The 23,929-nt window shown below is 42.0% G+C and overlaps 1 protein-coding gene across 6 annotated transcripts in view; it reads left to right on the top strand.

The window, feature by feature from the left end:
• The first annotated feature begins 5,045 nt into the window (after positions 1 to 5,045).
• The window catches only part of PLCE1 (phospholipase C epsilon 1), a 330,740-nt gene continuing 311,856 nt past the window's right edge, over positions 5,046 to 23,929 (top strand). For 3 of the 6 annotated variants that reach the window (XM_073240662.1, XM_073240661.1, XM_073240659.1), the window contains exon 1: positions 5,047 to 5,512. The gene's annotated coding sequence lies outside the window, so the exon portion shown is untranslated. Of the gene's footprint in view, positions 5,513 to 5,533; positions 5,747 to 23,929 lie in introns of those variants that run through there. The other 3 variants (XM_073240663.1, XM_037015657.2, XM_073240660.1) reach the window with 3 other exon arrangements.

Raw genomic sequence — 23,929 nt, 5'->3', positions numbered from 1 at the left:
TTTTCTCTTAATTATATTTTCTAGAAATACGACTCTTTTTTAACATCCTTTCATCCCCCCACCCCCAAAGGCATTTTATGTTTTTCAAAGAACCACCTGTTGGATTTCTCTTCTAGGGTTTCTGGGTTCCTGGGTTCCTAATGGTAGAGAGGAAGAAATAAGTGGATGCTGTCTCAACTTCTGTGACATAGCCACTGTAGCCACATAATATCACTGCCACCACATTCTATTGGTTAAGAAATAGGTCAGTTACTGAGGCTGCCCCATATTCAAGAGAGAAATTAAACTCCATCTGTTATCAGTGGCATCATTCTGGAAAAGTATGTAGGACCAGAAATATTTCAATGGCCACTTTTGGAAAATACAATCTGCCTTCTCTCCTGCTTCTTCAAATGAACTGTCTGTGGTCCTACCCAATGTGGGCCCCTCCACTTGAGCACTAGGCTCCATCCCCTCTCACTCAAGGGCATTTTTGCAGAAATTCTTGCCTCTCTTGCATTATCTATTTGTCTCTCTACCAACCAGTCTTATCAGCATAGCAACATGGTATAATTTCTCTTATCTGAAAAAATGCCTCCCTTGACTTCATTTAACAGTCCCAAAGTGAGTGGTCCAGGACTGCAGTGGCAGCCCTGCTTTCTCTGCATGGGACTTTCAACTCTGGGTCAAGACAGTTGCCCCAGATTTTGCCAGTTCTTAGATAAGGGGAAGGGAGAACAGAGATTAAAGGCAGGCAGCTTCAACTTTAAGGATGTTAGTGGTTGTTACCTACCTACTTTCTGTTCATATACTGTTGGCTGGAACTTAGTTGTGAGCTTAGTCTAGATGCAAGGGAGGCTGGGAAAGTAGTGGGCAATTGTGGGTCCAGCCAAAACAGGGTAGGGAGGAGCAATTTTAGAACTAAAAGAAACAAATGGAGAATGGATCCTGGAGGGAAATAAGCAGTCTCTTCTACTCTCCCCGACCTCTTTCAAGCCTTTACTCAAACGGTACCTTTCAAAGAGGTCTTACCTGACCCCTCTATTCAAAATTGCCGTCCTCCCCAAGCCCCCAGTACTCCCTCTCTGTCATTCTTCCTCACTTGACTTTTCTCAAGCATTTATCACCTCCTATTATACTGTATGCTTTACTTTTCTATGTGGTTGTCTGTCTCTTGCTACCAGAATATAACCACCATGAAGGCAAGGATTTTGTTGACTGTTATGCTCACTGTTGTATCTCTGTCACCTAGAACAATGCTTGACACATAGTAGGTGCTCAATACATATTTTTTTTGCATGAAGGAATACAAGAATGGCAAAATGGTATGCACACAGTTCCCATTGCTATTATCATTATACATCATTTACTGACAGGAGAAGCAACTGAGGATATGAGCATGTGCTTAGGATGGCAACTGTCTGGGAAGTGTAGCACATAGTGATATGCTAACATTAGTGAAGAAGAAGTGACAGAGAAACCAAAGAAGGAGCTTGTTGGGGGCTGGTAGAACTAATCAGCACCAAGTTTTCAGTTGGAGAATCAGTAAACAAACTGACCTCTGCAAACCTACCTCCATGTTCTCCATCTTCCACTAGAGGCAGTCAGATCTACTGACAATTCACAGCATTTAGGGTCACCCAGGAGCTATAGCTGTTTTCTAGCAGACTTACTCCAGCAAGATTGTAGAAAAGATGATGTTTTTCAAGTGAATATTATTTTCTTTGAGTTCCATGATCATATCAAAGCTCTCTTTCTCTAAAGACATTTTGGCCACTAAGAACAACATGAAAGTTAGAAAACTACATCTAGAGAAGTTATTACTTCCAATATCTATGTTTTGGGATTCTAATATAGCTGAAGCTTTTTTAAAATTGTGCTTTTATAATTTTCAATTATGGCTCCTTGAGACATTTTGAGCTGAACCTACCTTTTGCTGATGGTAACTGAACCAGATGTTACAATGAAATTCCAGAATGTTTCAAGGGGAAAAAAAAGTGGATAAATTTTCTGTCAGAACATTAACAAGATATTTGCAATATTCAAAGGAGATACCAGTTTTTAAATACCTTAAGTATAAATTAAAGTTCTGGGGGATAGATTGGGGATTTCAATTCAAGTGGTTCCACATCAGAGTCTGTGCCCCTATGACCGGCTATTCTGAGAGAGAGTATTTATGTTCATCTCTCCCTGCGTCGCTCACGGTTCCCACCAGAACTCCTCCATCCTCACGCCCAATCATCACCTCAAAGAAGTAGAGCTATCTACTGCTTGAACAAGCTGGTTGTATTTCACCAAACTCAAACTGCTTTAGAACTTAATACTCACATGAGATAACTCTAGAAAGCTTGTTTTTGGCTCTCTTCCCGTCTGTCTTAACTTACTAAGCTATCTGTAGACAGCTGGTAAACCCAGTACAATCTGATGCAGGAGACTTTGGACAGGAGGAAACGGCAAACCCTAAACTAAGGGCTGGCCTTTTCCTTCAGATATACTTTGGTTTTCAAGTCTATCCAGATGTCTGTTGTTAAATTCCTCTGCTTGGCAATTAGCTTCTGTTTAACAAAGATCAATACATTTATTAATGTTGCCTGTACTGCCTATTCAGTTCCCAATTTTAGGGTATGTTTAAAATTCGGTTAACTGATGGCTGGCTTGTTGAGTGTGGCAAAGGGCCAATCTTCTTTCTGAATATGCGCAGGAGGTGGGTGGGGCCTCCTGCTGGCGGTAACGGAGGCTGCCATGATGTTGGAGGACTACCTCTTCCCATCTGAAAAATTACAGGGTGGGAGACCAAGAAAGAAGGGAGATGATTCCATTTTTTAAAATGATTTTATGACTTAAATTTCCTAGTCCCAAAGTTTACAGGTTATTTAAATCAATTCCCATCAGAAGGAGACCATTATGTAACGAGTTCAAAAGAGATGTGTGCTTTCTTCTGAAATTTCAAACATAAAATGTTTCCACAGCATTATTTCTCAGGGCTTTTGTTTTTGTTGTTGTTTTTGACATGAAGAATTGTCTTGTATACAAAGATGCATAATTTAGTTTATTGAAGCTTCATTTTCGATGGAAATTGTCCAGTGCTCCCTCCAATTCCCCACTTTATCTGACAGTCTTTCTTCCTCCAGATAATGGCTGGCAGCAACCCACAGCGTGGAGGTTATATGCTGCACTTTTGAAAAAGTCTTGAATGGAGCCATTGTTCCCCTGAGATGGTCTGTGTGTTTCACTGAACAGAGAGCAGGGTGTAAAAAAGGCACCTTGTGTGCAACTGTTGGCGAGGTTGGGGAGTGAATTAAAATCTCCAAAAAGTCTGGGCAGTGCTGTTTAGAGGAGCAATGAACCCTCTGGAAGTACTGTTAGCTCAGACATTCCAATGCAGTGAGGTAGCCTCACAGGGACACTGCTCCCTCCAGTCTCTATTAGAAAGGGGGTGGGAGCGGGAGCAAAGAATATTGATGTGGACCTGCTTTTTTTATAAAGATTTGGGGAAGGGTCGCTCTTCTAGGGATGCGGTGATGTTGATTTTCACACTCAGATAACTTTCCCGTCCAATGGACCTAGACTTGCCTTGGTTACTAACGGGGCAATGACTCATTTGGAGGACTCAGTGTTAACTGCTTGTGCATCCATCACTTTGTAACAACTTAAATCCCATGTGCTGAATTTAAAAAAAAAACACAAGTCTTCGGGGTTTCCAGGTGATTGATGATGTTTGATATTACTAGATTCATTAAATGAATTGTAAAACTGTAATGTAAAACAATATACTAAATAAACAGCCTACCTTGGTTATTGTTAGTGATGCTCCTTTCTTCATGGTTCCTCCAGTCCCTTAGGCTCAGGGATTGCAGAAAATGATCGCTCCCTATTGCTCTAAGCGCTACGATCTTGAGCTCTTTATGGACATTTACCTCAGAGTCCTCTGCAGAGACCTTTCCAAAATCAGCTCTCAATGGAGGAGGTAATGTTGATTTTCATTAAAATCCTAGTGGTGAGAAAACAGTAAAACAGTTAAGGACCAGGCTGGCAGATTTTTCTTACAGGCAGAATTCTTTGGTGCCCTCCTGTGCATTCTTGCTCCAACCTTCTTGTGCCCTGGAGGCTCAAAATAAGGGGGGTGGAGGGGTTACTTTTAAGAGTGACCTGAAAGAAAGGGTCAAATTTGAGCAGGAGGAAAGTGTGGAAGGAGGTGGTGATGCGCCGGAGAGACCCTCCATCTAAGCACAGATACAGAGCTGGAGTGAGAGAGACGTCGTGCTGGGTGGTCCATATTAACCAGGACACGGTGCATTCCAACGATCATGGGAGCTTAGTTTGGATGGCAGCAGGGAGCCAGTGAAGGTTCCTGTGCAGATTAAAGTTATAGAAGAGGAAGAATAATAGGACAGTGGTGTGAGCAATGATGGACTGGGTCCGAGAAGAAAACACGGAAGGGGATATGCTTCTCGGGAACTGGTTCTGATTGAATGTAAGGTGAGTTGTCGGACTAGTAGTTTGCCCATTAGGATAGGTAAAGAGGGAGGAGGAGCAGGTTGAGGGGAAAGGGAAAGGGGTGATCATCAGATTTTTCCCCAGGTCCCTGGCTCTGCTGACTGCCAACTGGGTAAAAAACCGCGCAGCAGCTAGGGAAGGTAGTGTCTGACAGCGAGGAACATCTCTCTGTTTACTTCAGCACTGTGCCCTGGATTTGGAGTCCGCAGACCTGAATGGCCACTTCAAGCAGCAAAAAGGAGTAAGGCACGGGGCTGAGCAAATTATGGTGCTCAGTAAATATGTGTTAAATGAATGAATGACGGAATGGATTTGAGACTTGGTGCTGCATTTACTAGAGTAACCTTGGTCAAGTCATCTGTCCTCCGCGAGTCTCAGTGTCCACATGTGCAGACCAGGAATGGTCTGCAGGAAGCTATGCGATTAAATACCCGCGGCTGAGGTGGACAGAGCTCCCGCCCTCCTGGAGCCGGCCGACTAAGCGGCGCTGGGCCGGGGCTCCGGAGGGCTCCCGGGGGGCCGGACCGAGCCGGGGTCGCGCAGCCGGCGGCCAGGGCGTGGGTGGCGCGGGTCCGCCCCTCGCACCCGCTTTCCCCGCGCGGCCTCAGGCGGGGGGCGGGCCCGGTTCAGGCCGCTCCCCCGCCGCCCGGTGGCCCGCGGCGGCGCTCGCGGCCTCTCACCCGGGGCGGGCGAGTTCTGGGAAAGGCCGGCCCAGGGTGGGGGCCCCTGCCGCCCGCGCCGCTGTCCGGGCAGCGTACAGAGCTCGGCGGGCGCGGAGCGAGGAACCACGCCGACGAGGGCACCCTCGGGAACGCCGGGCGGGGGTGGCGGACCGCCCCGGGCTTGCGGGCGCGAGCGGCGGCGGGCGGCGCGCCCCGGGCTCTGCCTCCCGGGCACTCGCCTGGGTCTCGCACGCTCCTGGCAGTCGCGCCGCCGCTGACACAGTAGCGGGGACACCCGACGCCGCCAGGGACAGGCGCGTCCCAGCGGGAAGCCGCACTCGGGGACTCCGGCGCTGCTGACCAGAAAAAGAAAGGTGAGGAAACGACCTTGTGACTTGGTTTCTGAGGCTTGGAGAAGGGCAGAGGACGGCTTTGTGTCCCTGAATCCCACAGATCCTCTAAGGGAGCAGCCGAACTCCGCGTACCTGACGGAAGAGCGCCCCGCACCCCCACCTCAGGGGAGAACTGAGGCAGGCGACTCCCGAGGGGAAACTGAGGCAGGCGACTCCCGAGGGAGTGCAGGCCAGCCGTCACCCGGGCTGCAGAGTGTAAGTGCTTCATTCACTCCTGCCTTTTCTTCGGCTTGTCTCAGGTCTCCGCCTGATTTTGTGTGTACGGTGTGGAAGTGGCCAGTGTAAAGCCGAAACATTGAAGCTCTCTTCGAGGCGGTACCTAGCAACAGTTAATTCAAGGAAGGTACTCAAGAGACTGTTCCTGGAGAGATTTATCTACTCAAGTCCCAGAAAATAAAATGTTGGACCTGGTCTCACTTTAGCTGGTAGCAGGAAGAATGGCTACATCTTCTTTCTTTAAATTCTCTAGTACTGTGATTAGAAGCCCTCGCGGTGACTAATCTAAATGCACAGTTTAAGTTCACGGGGTTTTTACCCTCTTGCCCGGTATTTGAGCCATTTAAGTATTTAAGGCGCATGGTTCAAGTGACTCAACCAATTATTTAGTGCAGGGAAAATTCGTCATTTAAAGATTTATCAGCTGCGTTTTAAATAATGAGCTCCCTGAATAAGATGTTACGGAGGATTCACTTCATCGAAGAAAAGTTTTATTTGTACATGATTCATAATTTTAGTTGCATCATGCAAAATTTGCTGGTAGGTAATTTAGATCCCTGCAAGATTAGTGTGTTTCCATGTGTTTCTTGCAGGAACCCCTGCTGGGATAGGGTGGGGCCACTGCCACAGAATAGGCACAGCAGAGGCCAAGAATGCCACCAGGGAGAATTTTTGAGAGCCTGTCTTGGGAGGTGGATGTAGGGGACCCCATACATACCCATACAGGGGCTCAGTTGTTTTGAGGGGAGAAGGGGAAGTGGACTATCCCCGGAAGCTGTGTGCAGTCATGTCTTCACAATGCTTTCTGAAGAATGCCTAGCAATGCTGTCCTCTAAACATCCTTTCCTCTTCTTGAATGCCCTTCCTGCCCCATTTCATCACTTTTAATCCTAACTATCCTTCAGACTGAGTTTTGTTGCTGCTGTGAGGCCTTCCCTGATACCCTAGCCCCAAATAGTCAACCTTCCCCAGCTGATTCCTGCAGCATTTTACCTTCCCAGTCTTTCTCCTGTCTGCCTTCTTTGAGAGTTATTTATGTGGGTGTCTTATTGATGCCGGGGTTCTTGTTTGCGGAGCCGAAGAATGAGCTTCACAAACAGTCAAGGTAGGAGAGCAAGGTACAGGCTTTTATTTAGAGATACAGTGAAAGGACAGAGCTCCCGGCTCATGCCAGGAGGGGACAAGAGAGTCCATAGTGGTGGGTTGTCTAGGGGCTTTTATAGGCAGCTGAGGATTCTTCGAGAACATGAAAAAACAGGGTTGTGGTCTTAAGTGGTCCCTGAATATTTAGAATTAACTTACCACAAGTAACTTCCTCTGATGATTTCTCCCTGAGATACCAGCATCTTGGTCTGGGAGCATATGAAACAAGGCCACCTGCTCAGTCCCCAAGGTGGGCCGAGGTATTTGCTAAAGAGTAAGTTAAGAATTTCTAACGTCTTAACTTCCTGGGTATTAAAATGCAATCTTATCTTTAATAAGGTGGAATCCTTCCTGCCTTTTACTGTGTTGTTTATGCCTGGGCTTACTTGCTAAATTAGTTGCCCAGTTTGCAAAATCACTTCATCAGATCTGAAGGAGGAAAGACAGCACATAGGCCTGGGCCTTTTAGTATGCTAAAGAGAACCTTACACATGATTATAAATGGTTAGCATAATAAAACGTGCTACTCTTCTTTATCTGGGGAACATTAACTGATTTCACTGAAGAATGATTCTAGAGCTCAATGTTAAACATAGAGTTTTAGCAGGGGGGGGTTCCTTGCATGTAGTTGCATTGCTCTGACTGCAAATATCCCGCCCTGCCCCCTCCAGAGGCCCTCACCCTACTCTGACTACATCCATGGTCCCTGTCTCATTATTTTACCTACTGAAGGCATTAACTGTGGCTTTCTTGGGCACATTGCTTGCACCTAGAAGACCCTCTAGAAATAATTGTGGGTTAGTATTAAATGTTAAGACTGGTTCCTCAACACAAATCTCTACCTTAGAGGAGATAATACAATTGAAAGGATTTAGAGAAAAGCATAATATATACTACTCAACTGTCCTCCACTTTTAGCCCACGGGGGAAATTTCCCTTGTACCTAGGAGCCATGCATAATAATCATCTTTGGTCCTTGCCTGGGGACCAAGTAAGAGGTGAGATTGTGCTAGAGGGACATTCTTCCAGTCCTTCTAGTAATATAAGCTCCTTGGAGGTGCTCCAAGGTTGACCTGTGTCATTAAAATTCCATGCTCAAGTGGGTTGTGGTGAATCTAGATTCCAATGAAGATGGTTGGTTTTCTTTTTCTGTTTGCAACTGTTCTTAGTCATAGTCTTCTCTGGGCTTTTTTGTTGTAAACTTTAAAAATTCATGTGATATGCAATTTGTTACCTACAAATTTCTAAATGAATAAAGGAAAAGAATTGTGCATGATGCTTTCTAAAGCAGAGAGCAGGGAATGTTTCCAATACCTGGGCAAGAGGAGATATTTGCAGAGCCAGGCTGCCATGCATATGTGTGTATGTGTTGGCAGTCTCTACCTTTCACACACCTGGCTGGGAAGCAGCTTATATAGGACAACTATTTCAGATGACTTCTCTGCTTGGGCTACTTCTTCTGGAGGTGGGTGGGGTGTTTCAGGGGAGCACAACAGTTTAGAGCACTTAGTTCAGAAGGAGAAACAGGGAAGAAGCCAGAAAATGCAACAGTTCAGAGTGTAAATTTGATCAACTTGCCTTCTTCCTGACATTTGGTTGAGATCTTGGCATTGAGCAAGTGGGAATCTGGTTGGGGAGAACGAAGGCAGGTGATGGGGGGTGGGTGGGGTGGTGGTGGGGAGCATGGTGCTCCTGTAGAAGGGCTGGAAGGTATTGATGGAGGCTTAGGGAAGCATGTGGCCCAGTTATGTGGGATCCCTAAGAGGAGAGCTGGAGATGGGGAAGTAGGGAGTAGCAAAAGAAGATTTCAAAGATGTACTTTGCCTTGGGCCAACCATGGGACCTAGAAAGGAAGAGACAACTCTTCATTATCATATGATCCTATCTGTTCCCAAGGTGCAGAACTCAGACTTGTTTTAATGCTGTAATTATCTGTGTTATGGGTTTAATAGGTTTTCGGCCAGACTGGAGCCCAGACCTCTGCCGCTGTGCTATCCAGTGTGGTAGCCACAAGCCACATAATGGCTATTTACATTTAGGTTTAAATTAGAATTGAATGAAATTAACTAGCCATATTTCAGTGCTTGATAGTTACATGTGGCTGTGACTACCATAGCCAGTGAAGATCGTACTGGACAGTGAAGATATAGACCATTTCAATTATCTCAGTAATCCTGCTTTAGAGTATTGTTTCTAAAGGGTTAATGCCTACTGTGGGTAAAATTGTAATATTTCCAGAATATCTCACCTGCCTTTAGTACATCTGCATATCAACAGGTATTCAGAGGTAGAAAGAAGTGTGGCTTTAGTGCATTGCATATCCTCAGGAGTGGAGAGAAGTTCAACTCCATATCAGTGGGTAATTACCTGGGCTCCGGAGGGCTTATCTGTACCTGAGAGGTGAGGGGTGGTGCCAGTTTTGCTTCTGCCAGAGCAGGAAAGAGAGAAGGGCCCGGACTGCAGTTTGCAAGCAATAAACAGGTTTTAAACTTTATTTCTCCCTTTGACTGATTTTGGTTTTTAGAGGTATTTTGCCCCAGGATTTCCTCTTCCCAGACTTACACCTGCTAATCTCTAAGGCACTGATTTCCAAAGCAAATTTAGTTATAAATTAAAATTTTCCTATTTATAGTACTCTGGCAAGTCTATTAGATGAAAATATAGTAGTAGTCGTTGGTAACACCTACATAGTGCTTACTACCTGCCAGGCAGTGTTCTAAGCACTTAACATCTATTAACTCATTTAATCCTGATAACATAGGTAGTAAGTGCCAGAGATCTATTATTCCTTACCTGCAATTCCAAAATCCAAAAAGCTCTAAAAACTGTGGTTTTCATAAGTTTGGCTATAAAATCTGGTGTGAGCTGACATAAGGTTGTTGTAATCTTTATTTTTCTCACCTGATGTGAAATATTCATAAAGTTTTATTTCAAAAATAATGGACATGTTTGCTGTGGATCCCACCTATAGGTGTTTGTTATTAATATATGGTATGTATACTGTCTTACCATTATAAAAACCAAAACACTTTTGATTTTGTATAAGGGAATGTAGACTTCCATTATTATGCCCATTTTGAAAATGGGAAAACAGGATCTGAAAGTTTAAGTGACTTGCGTGAAGTCACAGCAAGAGAGTGCCAGAGCCAGGATTCATTTGGAGCAGGGTGGCTCCAGAATCCATTCCCTTGACTACTGTGCTATCCAGCATTGGCCTCTGGGATTATCACCCAAAACAAATGACGGACTCTTTTTTGGCTGGGTGAAACCAGATAGCTTTAACTTAGTTCACTAGAAAGTTTTAAATAGGGCCATGGCTAAATTGTTTAAAAGCAGTTGAGGTTTTGAAATGCTATGGACAGTTAAACCACCATAATAGGCCTGTTTAGCAATTGTTTAGCTTGACCCTTTGTGTTAATCATGGTTGGTTTGGAGCCATTCATTCCTGTAAGGTAGGAAAAGAGGCCCTTCATTGTGGGCGTTGATAAAGCCACTGGCCCTTGTTGAAACCCTTGGCATATGGGGGCTTGTATACTCTTAACTATTGTGGGGTGGAAGGATGGGGATGGTTTGGTCCTGGTGTATACTGACTTTTGAGCTATGGTGGGGCCATTCTGGTGGCTCCCCAGGGTTCTCAGGCTTCCTGGTAAGGTTTTAGAAGATCTGACTGAGTTGGAAGTCTCTCTAGGGAAGACTGAGTTCCTCTCTTCCTTTGGGAGGTCGACTGTAACTGCAGGGCTGGTCTGGAGTCATGAATGCACTTTTTACTTTCCCACCCCCAAGCAATAGCAGGTCTGAGTGTGGTTCCTTCTTGTGTTTGAAGAAATTCTTGAATAAACCTGAGTTTCTCTTTTGAATATAAAAAAATGTTGTGAATGCTCGGCCGTCCGTGCAGACCTTTTAGGATGGGCTCTGTAGGACCCCTGTCTCTCTGTATCCAGGGAGCATGAACATCTCTTTTTTTAATTAATTAATTAATGTATTTATTTTGTTGTCATTAATCTTCAATTACAAGAAGAATATTATGTTTACTAGGCTCCCCCCTTCACCAAATCCCCCCCACAAACCCCATTACGGTACTGTCCATCAGCATAGTAAGATGCTGTAGAATCAATACTTGTCTTCTCTGTGTTGCACAGCCCTCCCCGTGCCTCCCCCCACATTATACATGCTAATCGTAATGTCCCCTTTCTTTTTCCCCACCCTTATCCCTCCCTTCCCTCCCTTTCTCCCCAGTCCCTTTCCCTTTGGTAACTGTTAGTCCATTCTTAGGTTCTATGATTCTGCTGCTGTTTTGTTCCTTCAGTCTTTCTTTGTTCCTATAGTCTTTGGGTTTGAGGTGAGTCTTTTGTAAGCAGCATAGAGATGGGTCTTGCTTTTTTATCCATTCTATTATTCTGTGTCTTTTGATTGGTGCATTCAGTCCATTTACATTTAGGGTGATTATTGAAAAATATGTACTTATTGCCATTGCAGGCTTTAGATTCGTGGTTACCAAAGGTTCAAGGTTAGCTTGTTTACTACCTCACTGCCTAACTTAACTCGCTTATTGAGCTATTATAAACACAGTCTGATGATTATTTCTCTCCCTTCTTACTCCTCCTCCTCCATTCTTCATATGTTGGGTGTTTTGTTCTGTGCTCTTTTGTGCTTCCTTTAACTGCTTTTGTGGGTAGTTGATTTTATTTTTTGCCTTTAGTTAGTATTTGGTTGGTCTGCTTTCTTTGTTGTGATTTTATTTTCTCTGGTGACATCTATTTAGTTTTAGAAGTGTTTCCATCTAGAGCAGTCCCTCTAAAATACCCTGTAGAGGTGGTTTGTGGGAGGCAAATTCCCTCAACTTTTGCATGTCTGGAAATTGTTTAATCCCTCCTTCATATTTAAATGATAATCGTGCTGGATACAGTATCCTTGGTTCAAGGCCCTTCTCTTTCATTGCATTAAATATATCATGCTGTTCTCTTCTGGCCTGTAAGGTTTCTGTTGAGAAGTCTGATGATAGCCTGATGGGTTTCCCTTTGTAGGTGACCTTTTCCCTCTCTCTAGCTGCCTTTAAAATTCTGTCCTTGTTCTTGATCTTTGCCATTTTAATTATTATGTGTCTTGGTGTTGTTCTCCTTGGATCCTTTCTTTAGGGAGTTCTGTCCACTTTCATGGTCTGATAGATTATTTCCTCCCCCAGTTTGGGGAAGTTTTCAGCAATTATTTCTTCAAATACTCTTTCTATTCCTTTTTCTCTCTCTTCTTCTTCTGGTACCCCTATAATGCGGATATTGTTCCTTTTGGATTGTTCACACAGTTCTCTTAATATTGTTTCATTCCTGAAGATCCTTTTATCTCTCTCTGCGTCAGCTTCTATGCGTTCCTGTTCTCTAGTTTCTATTCCATCAATGGCCTCTTGAATTTTATCTATTCTGTTTATAAATCCTTCCAGAGATTGTTTTATTTCTGTAATCTCCCTCCGGACGTCTGTAATCTCTCTCCAGACTTCATCCCTTAGCTCTTGCATATTTCTCTGCATCTCCATCAGCGTGGCTATGAGCTTTATTTTTAATTCTTTTTCAGGAAGACTGGTTAGGTCTATCTCCTTCTCAGGGTTTGCCTCCATGATCTTGGTCTGTATCAATTTCTTCTGCCTTTTCATGGTGATAGATATATTTGTGGGGAGCTGGCGCATGTGTTGAGTAAGAGAAAGTCCCTTCTTGCCAGTTTATGGCCTTCCTCTCCTGGGAGAACAGCGGCCTCTAGCGGCTTGTGCTGGGCAGCTGCATGCAGATGGGGCTTCTGATCTTGCCAGGCCGCTATGGAGTTTATTTAGCTCTGCAGTTGCTGTGGGCATGGCTGGCCTCAGGCTGCTGCTCCAATATGGAGGAGCTGCGTCAGAGGGGGAACAGGCGGGAGGCTGTTTATCACAGTGAGGGGCCTCCAAGCTGTGCTACAGAGGTTCGGGCACCCAGAGCTCCCTGAGGTTCGCAGCTGCCTGGCTAAGTGTCCCAGGGCGCTTCCATCCAGCTGTGAGGTCCCTGTCCCTTTAAGACTTTCAAAAAGCACTCGCTTTTCTGTGTTCCGGGTGCGCCAGCTGTGGGGACCCACTCACAGGTCTTACTGTCCTGTTTCCCTAGTATCCAGCACCCCACACATGTACTGTGTCTGCGCTCTGGTGCGGATGGCTAGGGCTGGGTGATTAGCAGTCCTGGGCTCACTCTCCCTCCCCACTCTGATTCCTCTCCTCCTGCTGGGAGCTGGGGTGAAGGGCGCTTGGGTCCCACCAGGCCGGGGCTTGTATCTTACCCCCTTCGTGAGGTGCTGGGTTCTCATAGGTGTGAATGTGGTCTGGATGTTGTCCTGTGTCTTCTGGTCTCTCTTTTAGGATTAGTTGTATTTGTTGTATTTTCAAAAATATATTTGGTTTTGGGAGGAGATTTCCACTGCTCTACTCACACCACCATCTCAGTTCTCCAGTCCATGAATATCTATTGTTAGCCTCCAAGGCCCCCTAATGGTCATGGTCCTCCCAGTTATTATGGATTAAGGTGTAGGGACAAGGCATTCTATTGGTCAAATACAAGTGCTCTAGAATCAAAGTTACCTGGGTATATGTAGGCTTTACATCTATAACAGTACAGTTTTAGACAAGCAATTGGCCTTCCTGTAAGACAGTAATTTTACAGGGTTGCTATGAGACCTAAGTAAGATAATTCACCTAAAGCACTTTGCATAGGGCAAGGCACCTAGACAGTGCTCCAAAAGCTAGGTACTAATACTGTATATTTCCCTCTGGGTCTACCTAAGTCTTCCTAGTCTGCAATTTTTGGCTTTGAAGAGACATGTATGATAGGCTGATTTACCCCAGTGGGCTCCCAAAGGTGTCCAAATCTTAATCTCTGTAATCTGTAACTTTGCATGAGAAAAGGGACTTTGCAGATGTGGTTAAATTAAAGATTTTGAGATAGGGGTGATTTGGGTGTTCCTGATCTAAACAAGAGGGTACTTAGAAGAGGGGGGCAAGAGGATCAGAGTTCCTAGGAAGAGGTTGGGGCATTGTGAGCAACAGGTCATGAGCTGAGGAATGCAGACCACCTCTCAAAGCTGGAAAAGGCAAGAAAAATGGATTCTTCCCTAGAGCCTCCAGAAGGAATGCAGCCCTGTCAACCTATTTTAGGCTTCTGACCCCCAGAACCATAAGATAAGCAAATTTGTATTGTGAAAGCTACTATGTTTGTGGCAATTTCTCACAGCAGTAATAAAAAACTAATATGCTGTAGAAGAGAAAAAAAAGCAGTCAGAAGTGAAATGAAAGCTATCAAAATAAGAGCAGTAATAGCTGTCAATTGGTGTGAACTTTACTAGGTACTGTTCTAAGTATTTAATAAGTTTTAGCCTGTCATCCTCACAACAACCTTCTGAGGTAGGTACTGTTATTGTCTGCATTGCACAGAAGAGGAAACGGAGGCATTGAGAGCTTAAGTAACTTGCCCAAGTTACACAGCTAGTGTGGGATAGAGCTGGCATGTGAATCCAAGCAGTCTGACCTCTTAACTGTTACCCACGCTACTTCCCAAAGCTGGCATTTCTGTCTAAATCTGACCATATCAGCCACTGAATGGTGTGTTATTATATGGAAGGAAAAGGCAATATTTGAATCAGCGAGGAGTAAGGTGATGAAGCTCTCCACCCCACCCCCAAAACAACTGGTATTGAAGTACTTGGTAAATTTTTGCCATTGCTGTCTCATATAATATGCGTGGACAGCTTGAAGCTGGAGGAGCTGGCCCAGGGAGCAGTTCCTGTGCCGGCCTTCCCTTGTGCTCCCATCTCTGTCCCTACAGCAGCCTCGCTCACTTACCACAGACTGTTGGCCCTGGTGCCCTGTTGGCTCTGCTTCCCACCTCAGCCTGTTTATTGGATTTGCCTCATTCCTGACTTTCTGCTGCAACTCTGAATTCCACCTCCTTGTGGCCTCTCAAATGCTCCAGCTTGAGATGGTTAGTGTCAGGGCCAGGATTGTGAGGTACCTGTGTAGCTGGTAGGGATAGGGTGGGGGGAATTTTTGCCTTTTTTACTTTGGTTTAACTGGCTCTTGTTGGTTTTCTAGCTGTGCTTCCTTTGTCTCTCAAGCACCTAATTCAGAGTGATATTGGTTTGGACCAGTAGTTTTCAAACTGTGTTCCAGGAGTGTTTAGGACCTCTATCAGGTGACGGAGATGGCAGGAGAAGAAAATCTCAGCCCTTCACCGTTCTGCTGTGCAGCCCTGCTCTTACTCATTTTGTTTATATACTGAAGTTCTGCCTTAAATTTGGCAGTGAAAGGGCAGTTCTATTGCTAAAGAGACAGAGAAGTTTGAGAAGAATTAAACCACAAGTTAAGGTACTCTATATGAATTTTAGGCCAAAAACTTGGATGTACAAGAAATATAACCTCCATATTTTCTCTAATTGCATTTTATAAGTTTGTGACTTGCTCAGATTTGTCTCCACCCTGGCTTCACTACTTATATACACTCTGTTTGACCTTGTGCAAAATGGCTTATTGGCACCTATACTTGCTCATCTATATAATGGGAGGGGTAACACTAGTACCTACCTAATAAACAATGGGAGGGGTAACACTAGTACCTACCTAATAAACAACATGATTCCATTACATGTAAACATGTAAAGGGAGCTTAGAACAATGTCTGATGTTAAGTAAGAATACAGTACTAATTCTTAGAATTGCTTTTATTATTGCTGAAACTCCCAGTAAAATACAGAATAAGAATCTAGCCTCATTTTTTCTCTTGGTTCTGCTCTCCTATGGTGCTGCAGCTGGGATCTTACTCCCATTACTCCTCTCTCTGTCTCGCCACTGAAATGCCCACAGTCCCTTGACCACAGGTGATTTCAGATGCAATGACATGAGACTGCTTCTCATGGGTGCAGCAGCTGCACCTTCCTGGGGTCTCAGAGGTCTCACTGCCTTCTGCCAAGAAGCAGGGTCCCTTCTTCTTTCAGGATCTGCAAAAACTTTTCTTCTGTACTCCCGTGTCTGCCAACTGTAGAGGCTGGGATGATAGGAGCAGAGTGAAACTCCACTCTCTTCTCTGCTTTTTCTCTGAGATATTTGGTCTACAATACAGACTTAATACTCTTGAGTCCTTTTCCCTTTACCCTTAGGGCTTAAGAAAACAAAACCAAATATAAACAGCAGGGTTATTGATCAAACAGTGTTAACCAGTGCCATTATTTATGTCTTTGTGGCATTGTTCCTGGCTCTTAGAGTGATCTGCTATATGGTGGCCCTATGAAAGGTGCTCCATTTATAAAAACAGTAGGTCTAATTCAGGGGGGCTGATTATTTGTGCACACAAGTCCAGAGCTATAACAAAACATAGTGAGCATTTATATATTTTTTACTGCTTTGTAGGAACAACTTATATTGTAATAATAGAACAGTACGGCTTTTATATTCAGAATTAAGGAAGAGGCAGAAGCAAGGAGAGACTGTTTTGATTACTTCATTTTAGGTTACACTATATAATATCACTGACTATGGAAAATTCAGAGAATGGAAAAAAATCATTGGGAAAAACACATGTGACTAAGTGTAGTCTACACATCTGGGATTAAAATATCATATAACAGTTTAATTTGGATATCACTGGAATTGGCTCAAGTTACTGTCATTTTGAAAGAAAGTTTCAATTCATTTGTAATTAATAACACAAAATCAGATTTCATTGATGAACATATTTTCTTTCACCTATGGTATGTTTGCCCGGAAGAATTAAAGCACTCTTTCTCTTGTAGTCTGGTATGTGAATCTCACAGAGGTGGATAAGATTAAAAGAAGTTAAATACTTTTGGCATGAAATTGTATTCCTTTTTCCCCCAAAGGCAGAATGAATTTGGATGACAGGGTAGAGCATATGCCTCACTTGGTCTGCAGTTTTGTTAACTGCCAGGGTCTGAGCAGATTCAGGTTCACTTCTCTACTACTGAGCAGGCTAATTAGTCTCTAACTCAGCTTGGTTTACTGTACTTGAGGTTTTGCTTTTATTGTGCCTCCAGCAGGCTGTGGTTTTAAAATTCACAGTGGGAGAGGTTGGAAAGGCTCCAGGCAGTTGTGAAAGAAATATGCTCAGTTATTTGAACTAAGAGAGGAAGGCAAGAAATTCTTGAGCTATGCACGGAAGCTATACAAATTTGCATAAAGAACTCCAAAAGTGACTTGCCTGCAATGTCTGGGCAACAGAGCAGTCAGACAGCCTTTTGGGTTCTCCCGTGACATCTTTGAGATCTAGGATTTTGACTACACTTTGTTGACTGGGAATGGGCCTCACCAATGTGCCAAGTCATAGGATGGCTGACAACAGGTGAAGTAGGTTCCTAACTTAGGCAGGCAAGCCCGGATCAAATTAGCTCCAGAAATAGGAGAGTGTTCTTATTTCTAGTCATGTTGTGTATTTCTAATGAATTATCACTATCTAAGTAGTCAGGTCTAAAATGTGTCACCTAAAAAAATAAAATAAAATGTGTCACCTATTTAAGATATATTAGTTTAAAAAAAATCTTTAATCCAAAACAACTATACTTTGACAATTAAAATTCTGTCTTAATTATTAATACAGACATTATACATCTGTGTATGATTCATTTATTACTTGTTTATTATATGCTATGTCATCCAACAATGAAAATTGAGGAGTAGAAAGGAGGGGGTCCAAGTGTCCCCCTATTGTTTTTAGAATTGAAGGAACTAGTCTCCTGAGAGACTCAAAGATGTGGCAGAACTGGGACTTTTGTTTGTTTCAAACAAAATTAAGACCATACTGTAGATATATATAATATGCAGTTTTGGATCCTGGATTTTTTGCCTAACATTCCATTATTAAGATGTTCCCACATCATTAAACATCTCCAAACCTTGATTTCAATGGCTGTACACACATGTGGTCCCATGGAGGAGTTACCTATTCCCCTACTGTTGGACATTTAATTGTTGATCCCTACTTTTTTCTATTAAAATAACTCTCCATTGCCCACATCTCTAATTCTTTCTCTAGCACAGTGTTAGAAGTGGAATTACTAGGTAACAATGTACAACTTTTTTAAAGGTTCTTGATGCATACTGCCAAAATGCTCTCCAAAAAGGATGTACTAATTTGTAGCTCTTCTACTGATGTGGTAGATACATAATTTCCTTAAATACTCTACTTATTGGACAATCATAGATGATTCCTAATCACATTTTGTATATTCCTAAGTCAGTTGTAGGCCTAAGATATCTATCTGTAAATTTTTGAATGAATACCACAGTTTTAGTTATATTTGCTTAGTATGTTAATATCACACAGAGCCAGTTCTTTCTCATAATTATTCAGATTTTCCTTATTTTTCTTTGATTATTCTTGCAAATTAAATTTTGAGACATTTTGTCAAAAATCTCAAAAATCTATTAAAATTCTGATCGGAATTATAACAAACATATTGCTTCAGGAAGAATTAATGTACTTACAGTATTTAGTCTTTCTATTCTGGTACATTTCTTAATTTACTCAAATGTTTTTTATATCTTTCAGTTAAATGTTGTCGTATTCTTCATATTAATCATATATTTTTTATTAAAAAAAGTTTTGTTTATTTAATTAACTTCACTTTTTAACTGATAATCCTGACTTGCCAGGTAGAGAATTGTATTACCTGCAGATAATGATTATCTCTCTTTTAAATTAGGAATTCTAAAACATTAATAATTAAGAGTAAGAATAATAGGTCTTTTAATTTTATCCCTCATTTTAAAAGAAATGCTTTTCATATTCTCTGGTAAGTATGATGCTGGCTTTTAGTTTTAAAAAGTTTAAATCACTTTGAGGAAGTAGTTTCATATTTGTAGACTTCTTTTTAATGAAAGGGAGTTGAATTTTATCAACTGCCTAGAAGGTAATCTTCGATACGATTATATGCTTTTTTCACATTTGGCCTTCCGATGTGTTAATTATGTTAACACATTTCTTATTATTAAACCATGTTTGCAACCTTGTGGCAGTTTATTAATATTGTATTAACAAATTATATCTCTAAAATAGAGAATAACCAAGAACCCATTTATATTTTACTTTGGAATTTAAAAAATCAACTTTATTTAAGCCATGGTCATCAAAGACTGGCATTAAAATTAGCTAGCTGCTCCTGACTATGCATAGATTGAATTCCAGGAGACTCTGCACTTTCCTGAGAGTGACAGGGGCAGCCTCAGATGTGAGGAGCTGGAGACACTGTGTGAGAGAGAATAAGAGGAATAAAGTGTACGTACACCAGAGATTGGTTAATGGGGGCTCTTTCTTTTTTTTTTTTTTAATTTTTTTATTGAAGGGTAGTTGACACACAGTGTTACATTAGTTTCAGGTGTACAACACAGTGATTCAACATTTATATACATGATAATTCTAGCTACCAGCTATCACCATACAAAGTTGTTACAATATTTTGACTATATTCCTTATGCTATACATTTCATCCCGGTTACTTATTTATTTTACAATTGGAAGTCTGTACTTTTTTTTTCTTTTTGTTTGTTTTTTGAGGGGGAATCTCTCATATTTATTGATCAAATGGTTGTTAACAACAATAAAATTCTGTATAGGGGAGTCAATGTTCAATGCACAATCATTAATCCACCCCAAGCCTCATTTTCGTCAGTCTCCAATCTTCTGAAGCATAACGAACAAGTTCTTACATGGAGAACAAATTCTTACATAGTGAATAAGTTACATGGTGAACAGTACAAGGGCAGTCATCACAGAAACTTTTGGTTTTGATCATGCATTATGAACTATAAACAGTCAGTTCAAATATGAATATTCGTTTGATTTTTATACTTGGTTTATATGTGGATACCACATTTCTCTCTTTATTATTATTATTTTTAATAAAATGCTGAAGTGGTAGGTAGATGCAAGATAAAGGTAGAAAACATAGTTTAGTGTTGTAAGAGAGCAAATGTGGATGATCAGGTGTGTGCCTGTAGACTATGTGTTAATACAAGCTAGACAGGGGCAATAAAACATCCACGGATGCAGAAGATTTCTCTCAAAACAGGGGCAGTGAGGTTCTAAGCCTCACCTCTGTTGATCAATGGGGGCTCTTTCTATGAGATGAAAATGCATTGTGTTTTGTTTTGTTTTTTAAATTGGGATGCTCTCATTTCTTTGTGCTCCTTCTCATAATAAGTAGAATTGGAATTCTTTTATTAGAAGGTTAGGCACCCTCCTTGAGGATTCCAAACACCAAATGCCAACCTCCTTTTCTGGACTGATGGGATGTTGAGTGATGGAGGAGCAAACCTAAAAGACAGGCTTGGGCCGCATAATTGCCTCAGAACCTAGTAGTGGTCAAATTCAGTGTCAAGTGTGGTTTAGGTGAAAGGTAAAAAGAAAGTGTTCTTGAGGCATATAGAAAAGAAGAGAAAGCAGTTTCAAAACTTAGAAATACTAAATGGCAAATGATGTGTGTATGTATTTGACAGCTCCAAGACTGAGGAACTGACCCCAACCTTTAGCTACTGTGTGGATGTCTGTGAAGTTGAGAATCGTAGCCTAAGCTGAAAGGAGGTAGTTAGTTGGTTGTCTCTTTACCTTAGGCTTCTTCATGTTGCCCTCATTCTATGTCCTTGTTATTTCCTACTTTTTTGTTTTTTCACAACTTTCTTTTCTCATCCATCCAATACTCATATACTCATCAGTCATTTTGAGTTACTCGCATTTGAGTCATTTGAGTCAGGCACTGTGCTGGCTGATGGAGGATGCTGGTGAGCAAGATCCCCACGGCTACTGCCCACCTGATCTTACCTGAACCAGATGATAATGTGCAAGTAAGAAACTGACAATGTCTGTACAGCTGACCTTGAACAATACAGGTTGGAACTACATAGGTCCACTTAAACATGAGTTATTTTCCAACAAATATATTGGGAAGATTTTTGGAGATTTGCAACAATTTGAATAAACATTTCTTTAGCTTTATTGTAAGAATATAGTATGTAATACATGTAATGTACAAAATATATTTTAATCAACTGCTTATGTTATTGGTAAGGCTTCTGGTCAGCAGTAGCCTATTAGTTGTTAAATTTTGGGGGAGTCAAAAGTTATACATGAATTTTCATCTCCATGGGGTCTGGGGGTAAGAGGCAGTACTCCTGATTCCTACTTGGTTCAAGGGTCAGCTGTAGTTTGTGAAGTAAGATGTTCTCTTCCTTTCTCAATATTTCAGACTTATATTTACTTATGGAAGGGTAGTATAAGACATCATGTATGAGGACTCTTTTATAAGTTATAAAATTTGACAGTGTTTTGTTAAAAGATTAAAACTCTGTGATACTTGTAAGAAAGAGGCTTCTACTGCTGCTACTTGGTATTTTCTCAGATAAAACATTTTCATCCTTGTTCCTTCCTTCCGGAAGAAATTTCTTTTCAATTTGAAGAATTCTGGAAGCAAGCACCAATGGGTCTGCAGAAGGCAGCACATTCCAAGGAATAGACTAGAATGCACAAGGAGAGGTAGCTCATGCTCACCTTGTGACCAGCTCTGTTCAGTGCAGAGACTCAGGGGAATACCTGGGAGAATGCCAAGGACATTGGTTGCTATTGTATGGAGGAATGCAGTCAAGTTGATCTGGAGCAATGAGTTCACATAAACACTATGCTCTTAATTTATTGCTCTGTTACACTTTTTGAAATTGAGTACTACTAGTTGGTTCTATAAAGAGAATGTTGACTACATTCCTAATTTTATACCAAGAATTTGCCATCAAAGATCTTTCAGTCAATTTAGGGAGATGGCACAAATACATGAAATTTTCAATGTTCTTACAAGAAATGTCTGAGTCCCTACCCAGCTGTTAAGTGGCTGAGTCAGGACCGGGAGGTCCAGGATGGAGTTTTATGCAGGGATTGACTGAAGCAGGGTGTGGCTTCATGGAAAAGTGTTTCTGCTTGGAAAGAGGTAGAGCAATCGTTAGAAGGTTTGTTCACAGGAGAGCATTTGGCCAGGTCAGCAGAGTCTCCTTTGAGGCCTTGTCTTTCCTTGTTCACCCCACACATATGTTGGAGTTCCTAAGAGTAAATCCACCTCCATAAGTTGAGTTTCACCTTTATCTCAATGGTTCCAGATCTTTCTGTGGGCCTTCTTACTGCTGAGCTCCAGACCTGTATATCCAGCTGCCTGTGTGACATCTGCTCAGAAGTTGTGTCTCTAATTGAACTCAATGTTTCCCTAAACCTATTTCTCCTGGGTTCCCCATCACAGTAAATAGAACCTTTAGCAACTCACTTACTGAGACCAGAAACCTCCACTCTCTCAGGCTATTCCTTCAGAGTCCATGACTTCTTTTTTTATTTCATTTAATTAATTAATTAATTAATTTATTTATTTATTTTTTCTTTTGGTATCATTAATCTACAATTACATGGAGAACATTATGTTTACTAGGCTCCCCCCTTCACCAAGTCCCCCCTCATATACCCCTTCGCAGTCACTGTCCATCTGAATAGTAAGATGCTGTAAAATCACTACTTGTCTTCTCTGTGTTGCACAGCCCTCCCCGTACCCCCCACGCACTATACATGCTCATCATAATGCCCTCTTTCTTTTTCCCCACCCTTATCCCTCCCTTCCCTCCCATCCTCCCAGTCCCTTTCCCTTTGGTACCTGTTAGTCCATTCTTGAGTTCTGTGATTCTGCTGCTGTTTTGTTCCTTCAGTTTTCCTTTGTTCTTATACTCCACATATGAGTGAAATCATTTGGTATTTGTCTTTCTCCGCCTGGCTTATTTCACTGAGCATAATACCCTCTAGCTCCATCCATGTTGTTGCAAATGGTAAGATCTGTTTTTTTCTTATGGCTGAGTAATATTCCACTGTGTATATGTACCACATCTTCTTTATCCATTCATCTACTGATGGACACTTAGGTTGCTTCCATTTCTTGGCTATTATAAATAGTGCTGCAATAAACATAGGGGTGCATCTGTCTTTTTCAAATTGGGCTGCTGCATTCTTAGGGTAAATTCCTGGAAGTGGAATTCCTGGGTCAAATGGTATTTCTATTTTGAGCATTCTGAGGAACCTCCATACTGCTTTCCACAATGGTTGAACTAATTTTACATTCCCACCAACAGTGTAGGAGGGTTCCCCTTTCTCTGTAACCATGCCAACATTTGTTGTTGTTTGTCTTTTGGATGATGGCAATCCTTACTGGTGTGAGGTGATATCTTATTGTGGTTTTAATTTGCATTTCTCTGATGACTAGTGATGTGGAGCATCTTTTCATGTGTCTGTTGGCCATCTGAATTTCTTTTTTGGAGAACTGTCTGTTCAGTTCCTCTGACCATTTTTTAATTGGATTATTTGCTTTTTGTTTGTTGAGGTGTGTGAGCAATATATATTTTGGATGTCAACCTTTATCAGATCTGTCATTTATGAATATATTCTCCCATACTGTAGGATGCCTTTTTGTTCTATTGGTGATGTCCTTTGCTGTACAGAAGCTTTTCAGCTTGATATAGTCCCACTTGCTCATTTTTGCTTTTGTTTTCTTTGCCCGGGGAGATATGTTCATGAAGAAGTCACTCATGTTTATGTCCAAGAGATTTTTGCCTATGTTTTTTTCTAAGAGTTTTATGGTTTAATGCCTTACATTCAGGTCTTTGATGCATTTCCAATTTACTTTTGTGTATGGGGTTAGACAGTGATCCAGTTTCATTCTCTTACATGTAGCTGTCCAGTTTTGCCAGCACCATCTGTTGAAAAGACTGTCATTTCCCCATTGTATGTCCATGGCTCCTTTATCGAATATATTAATTACCTTATATGTTTGGGTTAATATCTGGACTCTCACAGTGGTCTGTGGCTCTGTTCTTGTGCCAGTACCAAATTGTCTTGATTATTGTGGCTTTGTAGTAGAGCTTGAAGTTGGGAAGCAAGATGCTCTCTGCTTTATTCTTCCTTCTCAGAATTGCTTTGGCTGTTTGGGGTCTTT

Source organism: Manis javanica, chromosome 7, assembly GCF_040802235.1.
Source record: "Manis javanica isolate MJ-LG chromosome 7, MJ_LKY, whole genome shotgun sequence".
In the NCBI taxonomy this organism is placed as follows: domain Eukaryota; kingdom Metazoa; phylum Chordata; class Mammalia; order Pholidota; family Manidae; genus Manis; species Manis javanica.
The sequence above is the reverse complement of the archived record's forward strand: the minus strand, read 5'-3'. Positions and strand labels throughout refer to the sequence as shown.